This window comes from Ictidomys tridecemlineatus, chromosome 12 (assembly GCF_052094955.1).
Source record: "Ictidomys tridecemlineatus isolate mIctTri1 chromosome 12, mIctTri1.hap1, whole genome shotgun sequence".
Taxonomy (NCBI): domain Eukaryota; kingdom Metazoa; phylum Chordata; class Mammalia; order Rodentia; family Sciuridae; genus Ictidomys; species Ictidomys tridecemlineatus.
Genome location: NC_135488.1, coordinates 13,599,219 through 13,617,619, shown reverse-complemented (window position 1 = coordinate 13,617,619; position 18,401 = coordinate 13,599,219). Strand labels below are relative to the sequence as shown.

The following is an 18,401-nucleotide window of genomic DNA, read 5'->3' as shown; positions in this document are numbered from 1 at the left end:
GGAAGACATTTAAAAGATTTGTAAAACTGCCACTTTTTTATTCACAATATCTTTTCTGAAAATATAGATTTTTTTTAAAAAAAGTGTTACTTATGCTTACATTCACTGTCTATATTATTGTTATTTCAAAATTAATTAACAAAAAAAATTCAAAGAAAGTAGAGATTATCATGCTAGTGAAATAAGCCAATCCCCCCAAAACAGAGGCTGAATATTCTCTCTGATATGTGGATGATAACTCACAATAGGGGTGGGAGTTAGGGAATAATTGAAATACTTTGGATTAGACAAAGGGGAATTAAGAGAAGAGAGAGGGAATGGGAATAGGAAAGATAGTAGAATGAGTCAGACATTACTTTCTTATATGCGTATGTGATTACATGACCTATGTACTTCTACAAGTACAAACAGAAGAAAGAGAAATTATATTCCATGTATGTATAATATTTCAAAGTACATTCTATTGTCATGTATAACTAATGAGAATAAATTTTAAAGAAGTTGAGTCAATCAAAAGCACTTGGTACAAGACTCATTTGCAAGCCGGTAAATCTGAAATAGTATGCTTTTAAAGATAGTTTTATACCATAATTCCTTGACAAAAGAAATTTGTTTCCTCTGTTTATCCCTGTAACAGTGCATACAAAGAGTTATGTTACTGTCATGGAATGGGAGATTATTAAGCATTGAAAACTGAACTGCAAGATGAAATCTTTTAATAGGTAGATTATGGAATACAAGGAGGTTTACACCATGCAAGGCTGATTTTATATGTGTATACAATAAACTATGGAAGCTTTTTAGATTTGAGGGAGGAGCCCTTGATCTCCAATAAACAGATGAAAAAATTTTCATGCACTTAATATCCAAATTTCACTATTAAAATTGCCTCCTATGCCTGATATGTATGCCATATAGTACGTGCATGTACCTGGAACACATGGATGCATTTATTTCCATCAGTCATTTTCCCTATAGTGTGAATGAATGTACCATACATGTTGACAAGAAAGGATTTGGTGGAGCAAGGTGGAGGGGATCTGGTTGCATTGAGTAGTTTCCATCATCTCTTCCCATGGGAAGACGGGCCTGACAGGGAGGGCTTAGTGAACAGCAAGTGCTGACCACGCAGAATTTTTTTGAGATAGACTCTAACATCACAGTTTTTATTTAGAGTTTACCTTATGTTCAAGGATTGGTCAAATATGTTAACTGAAGATTTTTGTATCCTTAGGATGTTCTCAGAAGTTAAATACAATCTTTCCTTCTCACACTTGAGTAAGCAGAGTTGATACTGCATTCTTTTCTCTTTTTCTGTCATTTATTTATTTATTTAGTTGGTAGCCGCAGTTGAAACCAGGGACACTTAACCATAGAGCCATATCCCAGGCTTTTTAATTTTAATTTTTTATTTTAAAACAGGGTCTTGTTAAGTTGCTTAGGGCCTCACTAAATTGCTAAGGCTGACTTTGAACTTGTGATCCTCCTGCCTCAGCCTCCCAAGCCCCTAGGATTACAGGCAGGCCCCATCACACCTGGCACATTATTTTTTCTTTTGAGCAGTGAAATCTGCCACCATACGTGGCTCTTCATAGACATCCATTAAATGCCTCTGGAAAAAAAGTATGATTCACTGTCTCGATCTTATTTTTGCCAGAAGATAATGAAGCATATTTTGAAACAAATTTTAGGCAATTACTAGCTTCCTCCTTGAATAAATATGTTTTTCAGATCTTGATAGACAGTCATTATTCCTTTTAGCATTTCCCCACAGTCCCTCACCTTCTACTGCTGGACTTGATATTACTCTATTATCCCAATAGTGGTTTTCTATAGACTTAACAAAAACACTAATGATTTCTGTCATTCAGGATGTGTATTTTCTCATTTCAGAAAGTGGATGTCACCAGCAGGGCTGTGATGGAAATAATGACTAAAACAATTGAATACCTTCAACCTAATCCAGGTAAGGGATTGTCTTACCTGTATTTAGCATGCCTCCCAATTAATCTTTAGCTTCTCTTTGATAGACATTTTCAGTTTGGTGGGCTTCTTCATCAGTCTGCTTTTCTGGAGGTTCAGTGACATCACATATAGCACTTCAACTGGGGGAGGGTGACATTTTTTATTTTTATTTTTATTTTTTAGAGAGAGAGAGAGAGAGAGAATTTTTTAATATTTATTTTTTAGTTTTTGGCAGACACAACATCTTTGTTTGTATGTGGTGCTGAGGATTGAACCCAGGGCCGCGTGCATGACAGGCGAGCGCACTACCGCTTGAGCCACATTCCCAGCCCAGGAGGGTGATTTTTTAAAGCTCACTTTGCAGTAACCAGAGGATCTGTGATATTTTATCCAACCATGGTGTATTTAACAAATGGTGTGCATGGACAGCTTGATTGACATATAATGTCATGTCTCATGCTCTTATCACTTGACCTTTAATTTGCAAGAGATGGTAAGGAATAAAATGTATGTATTTTTAAGATAAGATATAATCCCAGAAGATGTGAAAAAAGTCGGAAGATGAATACTTTGGTGACATACAAAGGGTTTTTATTCTTCTGGCATCAGAGGGTTGTCTTTGATTCTGATTCTTCTAACCTTAGAGGAAAGAATTGTAATAGAAATAATGCAGCTATACTTTGAAAAGAGAACCAGATAGAACTGGCTCTTTAAATAGGCTTAATGTGTAGCAAAGTAGAACAACCTATATCATAAGCCTCCTCATTATACTTTCTCTATATCTGTTCCTGACCACAGGGTGTAAAACTCAAAGCAGGGCTAAATATATGGATATTTGGAAGCATTTGTTTTTGAGACTAGTTTCTTTGGGAGTTTTAGGTTGGACTGCCATGTCCCTGGTGGTTCTTGGAAAGATAGTGCAGGAGACTGTCTCAGCCCTGGTGGGTCTGGATACAGAGCCTAAGTGGGCAAGAAACAAGGAAAGTGGAGTGTTTGAGATCAAATGACGTCGCAGTGCTCCTAGTAGGGCTACTCTCTCCTGCCACCACCCCCCGCCAGCCCCCGTGTTGCAGCTTTCAATCACATTTTGTTTACCTATGGCAGAACAGCTGCTATTTTGAAGATGAACAAACTATGTGGGAATAACATTCTGTTTTCTTTTTTTTTCTTAAAACATGCTAGAGATGAGATAATGTGAGGGTGGAAAATATAGAAAAAAATATGGGAAAGGATGGGAACCAGGAATTTAATTGATAGCAGACCAAAGAAATTTTCAAATGGTTATTGGCAAGTTACATAAAAAATAACAAAATACAAGCCCCTAATTTTTACCCAAAGCCTTCTTCATAACCTTTTTATTCCACAGAAATACAAAGATACCTTAGCTGTATGCTTAGGCCATAATATTTAGACAACAGTAATTGGTCAGATTTTGAAAAGAGAACTACTTATCCTGCTTCACCCCAGGAAATAATTGTTTTGGGCAAGAAACTTTTCTCTTTATTTTTGCATAGGATATTAAAGTACCTATGATTTCCTGAGATTCACACATGAATTATGCTAGTAATTCACAGTTTGGGGCTAAATATAGGGGACAGGGAGAGAAATATGTTTATTGAGCAATAATGCATTTTCAGCACAGTGCTAGTTACAGTCACTGTCTCATCTTTTAAAGTGAAGATTTTCTTAATATAAAAATGAAATATAACTGAACAATTTATAGTGTAAAGAATGGACTAAAAATTCACTGTGTTAACAAATCCTCTTTGGGAACCTGTCTTTTTCCTGAGTGTAATAGAATTATACTGTGTCATGGGTAGGTGTAGGGAGTTGAATAGTATGTTCTCCTGCAAACACCCCCACCCCATTCAGGTCTACTCAGAACTTCAGAAAGTGACCTAATTTGGAAATAGTATCTTTGAAAATATAATTAGTTAAGAATCTTTATATGAACTTCCTCTGAATTTACAGTGGACCCTAAATCTAAGAACTGGTGCCCTTGTAAGAGAAGGAGAGAGAGGACACACAGACACTCAGAAGACAACTATGGGAGGAATGAGAGCAGAGGTGGGAGTTGTGACACCTTGGCATAAGCCACAGAATGTCAGGAGCCACCACAGGTGGGAAGAGGCAAGGAAGGATTTCTCCCACAGAGCATCTGCAAGAAACCAACCTTGCTGATACTTTAGTTTCAGATTTCCTGACCTGTGAGAGAATAAAGTCTGTTGTCTAAGCCATCCAGATTGTAGTAATATGAAATGGCAGCCTGATAAAGCAAATGCTATGGACAGCTTCATTCTATGCACAGAAATATCAAGGGCCAGAGAAATTAAGAAACTGTTGCAGTCACATATCCAAGAAGGGAGGAAGCTGGGCCTCTTAAGTCCACATGATTTCTGTTAACGCCCTCCTGCCCCTTAGAAGAATGAGTTCCATTTCATTTATATTTAAAGGGTTCTTTACTTTCCGAGTAGATATACTGAAAATTCAGAAGGGAAACATTGTGAGATTGAGGCTTATTTTTTATTTTGATTAAAAATGGTTAAAGGAGGATGTAATTGAGGGAGATATGTATTTTTAGAAATGAACATGCTAATTAATTGCCAATATATGGTTTTATGTCTCTTTGAGAATTGAATGGTTATCTACTGTCCAGAAGAACAATTAAGACCATCACCAAACAGTCTCAGTTTGGTTTCAGAAAAGCATTTATTTATGGGAAAGTCACATATACAAATAAATAAGTGTCACTCCTAAACATTCAGAAGCAAATGAAATTTCATATAGTCATTCCTCAGAATTTGAACAATCTGTGTTTAATGGTTTATGAGATAGAAATAAAGTTTATCCATGTTTGGGGTTTAGATTCTCCTTGAATTCTTGCCTTGGGAGCAGACACAGCATAGAACTCCTGGAAGGTACACTGGTTATTCAGAACCCAGGTGTCCTTTTGGAGCTGGCACAGGAGTCTGGCCAACATTTGGAGGCACTCAGTCTTTGGGTACAGTAGAACATAAATAATATTCCAGATTCATGCCTTGTTCTAAGTATTTTAACTGCCTTGCTCTTAGGGACCAGAGCTGGGTCAGTAAGTCTGGATAGCTGGATTCTGGTTCTGAATAAGCAAGACCGGGCTTGGTTCAGGACTGGAGCTGATGCCAAGTGACAAATTGACATGGGTAGCCAGTACAAGCAGTAGAAATTAATGCTTTGAGGGTACTTTGAGAGTGCCCTGAAATAGAGGTACTCTCAAAGGTGCTTTCTGGGTTTCAGATCTTGTGGTTGTGGAGCTTACACAACTTTTATGTTCTCAAAACTTAAGTTCTGTTGAAATGATGACCAAGGAGGTGCTGATTAATTTTTAGGAATTCATGGATATGCTCTGTGAAAGTCCCACATTTGTACTTGCCCACCTCAACAGTGACATTTTAAAAAGGCAAATCTGATCATATGACTATCTTTCATAAAACCCTCAATGGCTTTTCGTGCTTTTAGGATTAAGTTTCAAATTTTCACCATGGCTTAAAGGGTCCTGCCTTCCTCCTCATCAGCCCTTTCCCTTCCACCTTGCTAAGCTAACAGCTCTTTCAGGTCCAGGTATACAAGGCATGCAGAAGCCTTCCTTTGCCGTGTCATTGTTCTGTTCCTCTTGTAAGTTCAGCTGCTTTTCAGCAGTGGCACATGTCATCCTTATTGAAATTATGTAACATGTTTGTTTGTTTTTTCCCTCTCTGTGAGGTCAATATCATGCCTATCTGATTCACCGCTATATCCCAAGCCCCCAGTCCAGTTCAGGCAGCCAGCAAGCTCATGGCTATTTGAATAAATGAATTAGGAAGCACAGTTAACAGTCAGTAGCTAATACAATACAACTGCTCTACAAAGGAGAGGAGGTAAAAGCTTTTCTCTTCCCAAACCATTGGAACCACACATACAACAGGCATTTATCACATGCATATTCTTCTAATGGGCCAATTCTAGATGTTTCTGGGTTAAAATAAGACCCATATCAGGTCCATCTCTCTGGTACTTGACAGTGTAACAGTGTAGTTGACACACACACTCTGAGGAGGGTGGAACACGGGGGGGCTTCACAGCTAATTCCTTGTGGAAATTCCAGCTGATTGATGAGGCAAGGAAAAGTGGGACACAGGCACTCAATAGGCCAGCAGTTCTTCCCTGTGAAGCAGAGCTTTCAAGGGTGTGAAACAGATCTGTAAGGTCTTCCAGCTGGGTCTGTGACATTCAGACAGGAGTAGCATAACCAGTGCCAATTTCTAAGCTGACTGGATAAGGTATTTTTAGAAAATATTTTTAAAATTTATTTTTGACTGATGCATAGAAATAAAATTTATCCATGTTCGGGGGCACCATGTAATGTTTCTATATATGTATACATTGCATAGTGTTTCATACTTATCTCTTCAAACATTGGCCATTTCTTTATGGCAACAATATTCAAAATCCTCTAGTTTTATGAACTATACAATACTACTTGTTATGTGTAGCCATCCCACTGTGCAGTAGCACTCCAGAACGTCTTACTCCTGTCTCATTGTAGCTTTGCACCTATTGATCCACCGCTCCCCATCCATACTCCACCTGACTGTACCCTTCTTCTGGTAACCACCATTCTATTCTCAACTTCTGTGAGGTCAACTTTTGCAGATTGTACATATGAGTGAGACCATGTGGATCTCCAGTTCCATTCATGTTGTTGCAAATGTCAGGACTTTATTCATTTTATGACTGAGTAGTTCCATTGTGTATCTGTACCACAGTTTTTTTTATTCATCCATCCCTTGATAGATACTTATTTAGTTGTTCCCATCTCCTGGCTCTTGTGAGTAGTGCTGCAGTGAGCGTGGGAGTGCCAGTGTCTCTCTGACAGGGACTGATTTCATTTCCCTTGAGTATATAGCTATAGTATAATGGGATTGCTGGGTGATAGGGTATTTCTGTTTTTAATTTTTTGAGACTTTGAGAAACCTCTATACTGGTTCACATAATGGTTGTACCAGTTAACTTTATCTTCACCAGTGTGCAAGAGCCCCCTTTGTAGATAAGAAGTAATTTGAACATGAAAAGTACTAGTACAAATTCTTGCTCTAAGAGAAAATATCATTGCATAAAATATAAATCAGTTTTTTATTTAAGTGTTCTGATGCCTTGTGGGGAAGAAAAAGGCACTAAATAGGCATTGTCAGTTTATATAATGCAGACCACGTATGTAATTACAAATTTTCTAAGAGCTACATCAAGAGAGTTAAATGAAAGGTGAAATTAATGACATTTTATTTAACCAAACATGTAAAATACTGATATAGACAATTATAAAGGCATTTTACATTCTTTTTTTTTCCTGTCATACTAAGTCTTTGAAATTCAGTGTGTATTTTATACTTCCTGCACATCTCAGTTTGGACTAGCCACATTTTAAGTGCTCCAAAGCTCTGTGTGGATAGTGGTTTCTGTAACAGATAGCGTAGTGTCAGAGAATTCTATATTCAACCAGTTTAAAATTTGAAATATACACTACATAGTTTCATAAATGTTTAATGTGTACGTAGTTAATAAATGTTTAATGTTTGCCACCTTGGTTTATGCATTAGTATATTTTATTTTCAATAGAAAAATGAAGTGTTTAGGATCAAGCTGAAGACCATTAAGTTATTGTACTTTAAACATCCGAAAATTCATTTCATGGTAATGTTGTGGAGATTCTCCCTCAAACAGAATCACAGATTGGAGTATGAATCCTTTCCTGCTGTAGCATACTTTGTTAAGGTAGAGACTTTTTCACTTAACACTGAGAAATTATTCTGACCCTAATGTCATAAACCAATACAGATTTCTAGGCTGCTTAGAAAAAATGTAGTTTGAACATAAAAATATTATGGGTAGTAGAGATTTTCTCTACATAAATTCTAGTCCCTTAAATGCCTTAGAGGTCTTTTTCCAGTGTATCCAAGATTCAGGTATTAAATTTGGGTCATTAGATTTCTATTCCGTATTTTTAAATAATAATTTCAAATCTCATTTGTGGAATGTTGCCTTTGGGGGAAAAAAGTTAGCTGCATTAGATCTAAAACATCTCATTAGTCCCTGGAAAGATATTACATCAAAATTACTCTTCTTTCCCACAGGCTGTCCTTTTAATCATCTTCTTCCAAACATGAATAAATATAATGATTATAAGATATTTTGGTGTTGGCGGAACTGAAAGGTAATGCACAGATCACCTGGCTTTTGTTTACTGAATCTTTGTTCCCACAGCACTGTATTTTCTTTATTTCCTGGAGGACAGGCCTGACATTTTCATCCAGTGTCTTTAAGAGCTCTTAGGATTGTACTTGACACGTAGTTTGCCCTCGGTATGTCTGCCACATAGGTGTCTGATGAATCTGCAGCATTCACCCCTCATTTGAAGAATGAGGAATGTACTGTCTGGTAGCCAGTACCTTTTACCTTTCCAAATCCTGACACTGAAAAATTTCCAAATGAATAAAGGACTGGTTACAAAAGCAATTGTGAGGAAAATGTTAAACTTCAAAGGAATAGGGTCTCACAAGGATAACATATTAAAGAGGAAAATGTAAGTAAAGCAATAGGCAGTATAATCCATATACTGTATGTATTGAAAAGGCTGGCATGGTTTCCTATTTTTACTACATCTTTGGGAAAAATATGGAAAGTTAGTAGGTTCCTAATATACTTGAGACTTTAAGTAATTCATAATTTTAAGTCGGCTGGAACTGATGGTGGATTAATGATACTCATTCCCTATGTCTCTAAAGAATACTAAAGCCAGACATTATTTAAAATAGGGTTGCTATTGTCATCATTATTACACTGGTGCTGGGATTGAGCCCAGGCCTCAGGAATGCTCAGCATGTGCCCAGCGCTGCGCCACAGCTGAGGAGCCCTGCACCTTCTGCCTCTCCAGGCTCCTTCTCCCTCCTGTTCACCCTGGTTTCTTCATTGCCTCAAGCTCTTTCCTGGACCAGGAATTTGTGGTAGCAGTTCCCACTTCCTGGAGTGCCCCACAGGCTCCTTTTTGACCTCTGTCATCTTACTCATCCTTCCTCAGTTCAAATTATCCTCTCCACTGAGAGGCATCTGCTGCGCTTTCATTCTGCACAGCCCCTGCAGCTTTGCCTCCTCACCACACATTTCTATCACATAAGCCCCTTCCACACATCTCTCAAGTGATTTCACATAGAGTAAAACTGAAAGCACTTACTGTTGGTGACAGGGCCTTGGTGGTCCCACCTTGTTTTCTGCATTTCAAACAATCTTCATCATGCTCCCTCTTCGCCAGCTTTGCCAGGTTTCTCAAATGCAGGCACATTCTCACTTATGTGGGCCTCGTCAGTCCTTTGGCCTGAGTCCTCCCTCTCCATGTCTTCTCAGACTCTAGACTCATGTCTCTGCTCAAATGTTACCTTGCATGGCTTTCTTGTACAACTCTTTTAAAATATCAATCCTTTCACTCCCTAAGCCCTTTTCTTGTTTTATTTTTCTTTGTAGCACTTATCTTTAGTACATTTACTGTGTGTTTCATTGTTAAAATACTGCAAGTGGTATAGAATCCTGAGAGTAGGATTGTTGTTGATACACTGAAAGGATCCTGATTTTTTTTCATAACTGTACTTGGAATGTTTACTTTGTATGTCATTTTATTTGTTCAATATACTACCATATTCCTTTACTCTCCTAGCCATTTCCATACATTCAAGATGTAAATCATATCTTGTCACTCTTGCTTACAACTCTCAAGTGTTTTCTACCGAAGGAAGAATAGACTGAGAATTGACACCCAATCTTGTACCTGTCTCAGGTATACTCTTGCACAGGGTTAGGGCTAGGGTTAGCTCTCAAGATAGCTTCTGCTTCTCATCACTCAACCTGCAGTCAGATGCCTTCTCCTGGTGTGGTCCTTTCCTGGCCATCCTATTTAAAATAACCTGTTTCTACTTCTTTCATTATTTATCCCTTTTGTTATTTTCTATCACAATTGAATTTATACTCCAGCTTATCTTTTTGTTTATTGTCTGTCCATCACCCCCATTTCCCATCCAGAATATAATCTCCACAAAGGTAGGAACTTGTCTGTCTTGTTTGTTAAAAAGATATATCCCTCATATATACACAATGCCCTCCATAAATATTTTGGGAATGAACCTCTCTTTATGTCATAACTCAACAAAGGACTATGTCTGTTTTGCTTATTTTATATACTGTTTCTAGCACATTCCTTAGTGCTTAGCAATTAGATAATTTGATGAATAGCTGATTCAGATCACATTAAGTCTATTTAAACTCCACCCTGTAGGAGCCGCAAACCTTTCTGGTAAAATCTTGGTCTGAAGGCTTCTGCAGGCCAGAATCAGCTTTTAGTTTGTCTTTATAATATCTCCTTCATGTCACAATTGATATGTTTCACAAGTAATTGCTTTGGGAAAATGCATATGTGCACACTATCATGGGTGAGATTATTGGATCGAAGCTAGTGACAAAACATTTGTTTTTGTAGACCTAGATAATAGTTGTTCTTGTTTGAAATGAAAAAACTAAAGCTGCAAAATAGATTAATTTTCCCAAAATCATTCAATAGAAAAACCAGAATTCTTAGATATAGTTGTCTTTAAATTTCATTTTCTTTTCACTGTTTTTTTTTAAGAGAGAGTGAGAGAGGAGAAGAGAAAAAATTTTAATATTTATTTTTCAGTGGACACAACATCTTTATTTTTATTTTTATGTGATGCTGAGGATCAAACCCAGCACCCCGTGCATGCCAGGCATGTGCATTACCGCTTGAGCCACATCTCCAGCCCTTCACTGTCTTTTATGTTGCAAAATATGAAGATAACTTCAGTCTTGGTACGTGGCAGATACACTCTTAGGTTGACCCCTAATACCTCACACCCATGTAACCCATATCCTTTGAGTGGATGGAGCCTGTGATTTGCTTTTAACCCTAAGTATGGCAGAAGTCAAGGGACCAACCATTCATCACTCCCTTGATTAGCTAACATTATATGGCAGAGTAGATGGGCTGTTTCTTCCATGATTATCTTCCATTGTGAGTCTGTTTTAGCCCACTAGAGCGAGAGAGATTCTCCTTTACTGACCTAGAAGAAGCAACCACCATATTATGACTGCCTAAGGAGAGAGAACCAACTGAGGTGGTCCCTTGAACCACAAGATGGCCACTACCTGGCAGCAAATAAGAAGCTAGGGACCTGTCACACAGACACAAGGAAGCATATTCAGGCAACAAGTTGAAGGAGCCCAGACGCAGCTTCTAACCCACTCAGGCTTTCAGATGACAGCCTGGCTGACACCTTATTTGTCCTACTGTGAGAGCTTAAGCAGAAGACTTCCAATTTATAGAAACTGAGATAAACTGTTGTTTGAAGCTAAACCAATACAGTGTGGCTATAGTGCATTTGTTTCCCAAGCAGAGCATGGGAAACAGAGTTGTTTTCCATGTGAGGCATATCTGCTCCTGTTAATTTTGGCTCACTGGATACAATGCAGTGAAGTAGGAGATAGATTGGGAGTGCTTATCATTGTCTCTTCAGCTCAGGAGGAAGTCTCCTGAACATGTTAAGGAGTGGCTGGGTAATCCATTCCATGTTGAAACTAAAGTTATCTTCTTGTTTTGAACTATGATAGTAAACAACACTTCTCATAGTGCCTGTCACTTTGTAGGAACTCAAGAAATGTTACTCTCCTACCCTTCCCAGAGACCTTCAGCTCTACCTGAGAGCGTCTCAGATGTGTCCTTAGCCATTTCTCAGGCAAGACGTCTAGGGAAAAGTCCTCTGTGCACCCTTTCCCATGACAATGTCATAAGTCCTTACTCTAAAAACTTGAAGAATCAAAGGCTCATCATGTTAGTATACTTATGCTTGTGTATTTTTCAAATTACACAAACTTTTTTGTGCTCCTGGGGTGCCGTTGTCTGTTCTCCCAGGGCTTGCTGTGAGATCTGCGCTGGCACCTTGTAATACCCTGTCCTGAGATGGGAGATATTTGCTGTCCAATGTCATGAGTTTTTACAGCTGCTGACTACCACAACACAGTGTCTTAAAAATACCTCCCTGCTGCTTCCCCCTCAGGGGCATAAAAGAACTCTATCACCTCAAAGAGAGCCCTTACGTAAATGCCATTATTTGGGTTGCAAGCATAATGATCCAGTGCTGGAGTTACCTGTTTGTGAAAGACAACAGCAGATCTTCCTCTTCCCTTTCCTCAATCCCTTAAAATACTTAATTTCAAACACAACTGAATTACCACCTAAATTTTGTGGGTTCTTTAGTAATTGTTAGTGTGCAAGATAGAGAATTACATTGCTCACAGTGCCTGGAGCATCAGAAGGCCACATTTCAGACTTACAGATGTTCTGAGGTTTCATTCAGGAAAATTAGGCTGTTATACACAATCATCACATTGCCAGCATGAAAAGATGCCGAGCTCCTTGCTACATACATTTTACTGCAAATACTAAGCCCACAATTTAATGTAGCATGATTTTGGGATTTATACTCACTCTAATATTATGTTCTCTATTACACTTTACAAATTTACAATAATTGAGAATTAATTTTTAAATTTTTTATTGTAGTAAAATACATAAAATTTATTGTCTTAACCATTTTAAGTGAACAATTCAGTGATAAGAAATACATTCATAATGCCATACAATCATATCACCAACCATATCCTTATCCAAGCTCTTTTCATGTGTAAAAGTGAAATACTATTGTCATTAAATAATATCTCCCTGTTTCCTCCTTTGTCCCAGACCCTAGCACCTGCCATTCCATTTTCTGTCACCAATTTTGACTACTCTAAATATTCAAGTGAAATCATACAGTACTTGTCCTTTTGTGACCAGCTCATTTCACTTGGCACAATATACTTATGGTTTATTCATATCATAGCATATGTCAGATTTCCCTTCCTTTTCTCTTCCTTTCAAAGGCTGAATAATATTCCATCAGATATTTGTACATGCTGCGTTTTGTGTATCTGCTCATCTTTTAGATGAACACTTGGATTTCTTCCCCGTCTTAGCTGTTGTGAACAATGCGGCTGTGAATACATGCACAAGTATCTCTTGAGACCTTGCTTTCCATTCTTTTAGATATATACCAAGAAACAGAATTTCTGGATCATGGCAACTTTATTTTAATGTTTTGAGGAGCATGGCACTGTTTGGCATGGTGGTCCTACCATCTCCTGTCTTAACAGTGTGTAAGGACTGTAGTTACTCTGTATCCTTATGGACACTTTTTCTCTATTTTTGGCAGTAATCATTCAAATGGAGTGTAAGATGGTATGTCACTGAGGTTTGACTAGCAGTATCCCGATGATGTTGAGCAGTTTTTCATATGCTTATTGGCCATTTTAAAGTTTTCTTTGGAAAAATGGCTGTTCAAGTCCTTGACCCATTTTTAAATTGGGTTGTTGGGTTTTTATTGAATTTTAGGAAACATCTGTATATTCTTAATATTAATCCCTATCAGATAATATTTCCAAATGTTATCTCCATTTCCTTGGGTTATTGTTTTAGTGTTTGTAATGGGTTCTGACGCACAAAATTTAAAAAATTTTCATGAAATCCAGTTTTTTTCTTTCTTGTGCCTTTGGTATCATATCCAATAAATCATTGTCAAGTCTAATGTTATAAAGCTTTTGCTATGTTTTTTTCCCTAAAGGTTTTATAATTTTAGGTGTTGCATTTGGGTTTTTGATCCATTTGGATTTAATTTGTGTAGTACCTACCTTGCTTAAATACGTCATCTCATTCACAATCACAACATTTTTTCTCCTTTGTTGCTCTTTTTTTAAATTTCTCTTTTACTTTTTATATATATATGACAGTGGAATGCATTACAATTCTTATTACACATATACAGCACAATTTTTCATATCTCCGGTTGTATACACAGTATATTCACACCAATTCATGTCTTCATTCCTGTTCTTTGGATAATAATGATCCTCACATTCCACCATCATTAATAACCCCTTGCCCCCTCCCTTCCCCTCTCACCCTTCTGCCTTATCTAGAGTTCCTCTATTCCTCCCATGCTCCCTCTCCCTATCTCACTATGAATCAGCCTCCTTATATCAAAGAAAACATTCGGCATTTGTTTTTTGGGGGATTGTCTAACTTCAGTTAGCATTATCTTCTCTAACTCTATCCATTTACCTGCAAATGCCATGATTTTATTCTCTTTTATTGATGAGTAATATTACATTGTGTATATATGCCACAATTTTTTAATCCATTCATCTATTGAAGGGCATCTAGGTTGGTTACACAGTTTAGCTATTGTAAATTGTGTTGTGTCCCTGTAGTATGCTGTTTTTAAGTCCTTTGTATATAGACTGAGGAGAAGGATAGCTCGGTCAAATGGTGGTTCCATTCCCAATTTTCCAAGAAATCTCCATACTGCTTTCCATAATGGCTTCACCAATTTGTAATCCTACCAGCAATGAATGAGTGTACCTTTTTTCCCACATCCTCACCAACACTTATTGTTGTTTGTCTTCATAATAGCTGCCATTCTGACTAGAGATCATCATAACATTTGAACCTAGTCCTATATTATTTCCTTGATATAATGTATACTTACATTATTTAGCAGAAAATGATTATAGATTGTGTCACTGGAGAAAGCAGTTCTAATTTTATTTTAATCTTCAAAAGGAGGCTCTATTTCAAAATTTATATGTCACTTTTGGTCCTCTACATTTTAACAATGCTTGTTCACAATGCTATTTGTCTTTAGGAATTAATTATCTCTAATGAAATCTGACAGTTTCTAGAAGGAAGAATAAGCTACCTTATTGTTTTCTTTGACATATCCACTGGGGCTTTAAAAAAAATTTTTCTTTTGCTCAGACCTGTACAAAGAAACTATATCATTAGAAAATGGTCTGGCTGTGGTATACATTGATGTGGGGAAAAAAAATTAAAGACAGATTTTAAAAAATAGTTCATTGGAGTTTTAAAGTGATAACTGTTTCACTCTAGGTAATGGTTTTATAAAGGATTGTGGTTTTGGGGTTTTGAAATTTTACATTTAAATTCTGTGCATCGAGATAGATACATCTATTCATTTGCAAATAATGTAGTCCACTTGTCCTGGAAGATTTTCATGGAAAGAATCAGAAATTTGGGGATCTGAAAGGCACTGTAATGTGTGGGGTAAGCTAGTCTTGTGTTGAGTGAAGAAACAGAGGTCTGAGGTTAGGCAGGTCACCAAAGGTCTGAGGTTAGGCAGGTCACCAGAGGTCATAAAGGTTTCAGAAAGACCTCCAACCTCTTAATGCATGCCCACTTCCTGAATGATCATACTTCCTCACCTCTGTATTTTAAAACATTTAATGCATGTAAGTAGAGCTAAAGCTTTGCATTCTGCTACTGCTCCTTCCTAATTTGACCTAGTTTAGAGAAGGTCTAATAAAGCAGTGAGAGCCAGTGCAGCATTCTGGGAAGACCTAACTATGATTCAAGATCTGGCTCTGAGGCTTTGTTGCTGCATTTCCTTGGGCAATGACATTATTTTTATGTGCTTCATTTTCCTTTCCTGTAAAAGGGAGAAACAAAACTTATTGTGTCATTGCTAGGATTAAAGAGATGATGTGGGAACTACAGAGAGTAGATACTTCTGAAGTGATAGCTGTAAATGAAATGTGGTCATGATCTTCAGTTTCTCCAAGATATTTGGGGGGATTTTTCCAAGTTTTTAGACCAGATGGTAGCATTTATGAATATTAGAATAAAATCATTCAGCATTTTTCCTGCTAAGGAACTCTGCTCTTGGAGCAATGAAGCTTGGCTTCATTTCTGTAATGTAAATAAAGGTGACAAAAGAATTAAGTCCCTTTAAGCAATAAAAGGCTCCACAAAACTTGTTCCAGGTCTCTGGTGCTTCTGTGGTAAATGCTAAATCCATCAGGTTTCCTCACAGACCACGAAGATGTGACTCAGTACTGTGGCCACCTGCTCTGCCTGAATGTGTCTGCTGTGTTCATCAACATGAGCCAAAGGTGGGGGTGGATTTTCTTCTCCCTGTTGTGATGCACAGATATCCTTTTAATATATTTTCTTCTTTGAAATTTCACAGTTGAAGAGGGAAGAAAACCGTACTTGAGAACATAACAGCAGTATAAAGTAGGTTGTATTTTTTTCTTAAATTTATAAATGGTCTCTCTCCAAACACTTCTGTCGTAATCATTTGTGGTGGGAAGGAAGATGGGGTGCAGAAGGGCAGACTCACCCTCTTCCCTGCTCCTTCAAGCATTAGCACTCATTTGCACAACCCCGTCCCCTCCCCCCTCCACACTCCACCCTGGCCTTGGATTTGTGCTGGACTTCTCTATTCAGTCTTCTTATTCCATGGAGACTGCTGGTACAGAACTTCCATCCATTATAAACTTTGATTTTGAATTATTTGTAAATGAAACTTAAAATCAAAAAGGTGTCATTAGAACCCCCTATTTTTTCCTTAGGAATAGGAGCAATTCAACTCTGGCATTATTGCCCTTGGGACCAAACCCCCTTAGAAAACATCATTTGTGCTTGGTCCTCTGAGGCTTTTTTTAAAAAAGCAAATATCAATGTGTTTCCAACAAATTATATAAAACTTCAACACTGACTTATTTATGAGTGTGCTGTACCCTATTTTAGAGACACAATAGATAGAACCACTAGCAAGAAGTACCTGTTCAGAGATAATCAGGAACATGGTATTCAACAAAGAACATCTCAATAGTGTATGTATATGAGTGTTATGTTATTTTTGATACTTCTTTCATGTGTTTGAACTATTTCATTTTTTAAGCAAATAGTATAGCCAGCACAGATGAGAATTGGAGAACATTAAAATTCTCCTCTAGCTGGAAGGTTAATCACTGCTCAGTGCTTTAATGGTGCTAATAGTTTAACAATCTCTCTAGAAGAAAAACTTTAGTTTGTGGCAGTTGCCAGTATCTGTGTTGCAAAGTCTCCTATGGCCATTTTAAAATTGCCAACAAGGTATCACTAAAGGTAGACATGGAAAAACACACTGCCATTTGTCTCTCTAAAGCACTGCTGGATGAATTCAGAAATACCATAGCCACAGAAAAGTAGTCCCCACAGGGAAGTAGGCAGCAGATGCCCAGAGAATACCTTGAGATTGAGGCAAGGAGACCTTCAGAGCAGGGAGGATGTTAGGGACTTGTCTCTTTTGTATCTGTGAAAACCTTAGATCACACATTCATTCATTGATCACATTCATGTGTTTTCTTATGGAAATAAAGCTTCCATAAAAAATTTATTATCCAAGAAATAAATAAATCACTTAGAAATCAATATATTTTTTTATTTTTATAAGGCTTCTTTCAAAGTTAATTTTTTTAGTGGCTGAATCCAAGAATAGCAACCCCAGATGGAATCTTTAAGAGATAGAACTTTAGAAATCCATGTGAAGTGAAAATTATAATAAATGGTTTTATCATAAATGTAGCAATTCAGCAAGTTCATAAAAATTACTTTTATATCAAGTTTGCTAAAATAATCATATAAAGACAGTATAGTAGCTTGAATAGTATTCCTCCTAAATTCATGTCCCAGAACCTCAGACTGTAACCTTTGTTCCCTTGTGTTGTCATAGATGGCTGGCTTAAACAATAGAAAAAAATGTTTTCTCATAGTCTTGAGGCTGAGCAGTCCAAGTTGAAAGTGTGGCCATTTGTTTTTTGATGGGGGCTTTCCTCCTGGCCTGCAGCACATTCACCTTCTCACCAAGCTCCCATGTAGCCTTCTTACAAGTCTTCTTATAAGGAATCTCTTCATAGTTTTCTCATACGTTTTACAAGGAATAAACCCTAAAATCTACTTTATACGTAATTTTCTATATTCTTTTTATTTGAAACACAGAAATTAAAGTTGGTGCATGTTGCTGTTTAAGAACTCATGTGTTTTGATCCTGTTTCTAGAGTTCGTCTTTCTCCTTTGTGTTTACTGAACAAACTCTGTTCTTTAAAATATCCAGAATAGAGTACACATAACTGAATTATAATAGCTATTAGATGAGGATCTCAACCTTATGGCTTCATTTAATCTTAGTTAACTTCTAAAACTCCTGTTTCCAAATACATGAATTTTGAGGGAACACAATCCAACCCTTAGCAGCCTTCTTACCTTTTTTACATTAGTCACTTACCAGCTTCATTCTATTGTCCCAGATTGAGCTCTCTTGTCCCTCTCCTCAGTGTTACACCACAGGCAACATCAGATGTTTACACCTAAAGCCATGTTTATTCTGCTGTGTAAACTTTCCTCTTGTCAATGGAAATCTTGGGGTACCACATCTGTTCATCTCAGTATCCTCATTGTTCACCTAATTCCATACCACACTGACTTTGTT

General features: G+C 37.4%; 1 pseudogene across 1 annotated transcript in view; it reads left to right on the top strand.

Moving 5' to 3' along the window:
* The window catches only part of LOC144369053 (endophilin-A1-like), a 49,395-nt pseudogene that overhangs the window by 11,105 nt on the left and 19,889 nt on the right, over nucleotides 1-18,401 (top strand). The window contains exon 2 of the transcript XR_013428485.1: nucleotides 1,894-1,966. The product of XR_013428485.1 is annotated as an endophilin-A1-like (transcript). The remainder of the gene's footprint in view (nucleotides 1-1,893; nucleotides 1,967-18,401) is intronic.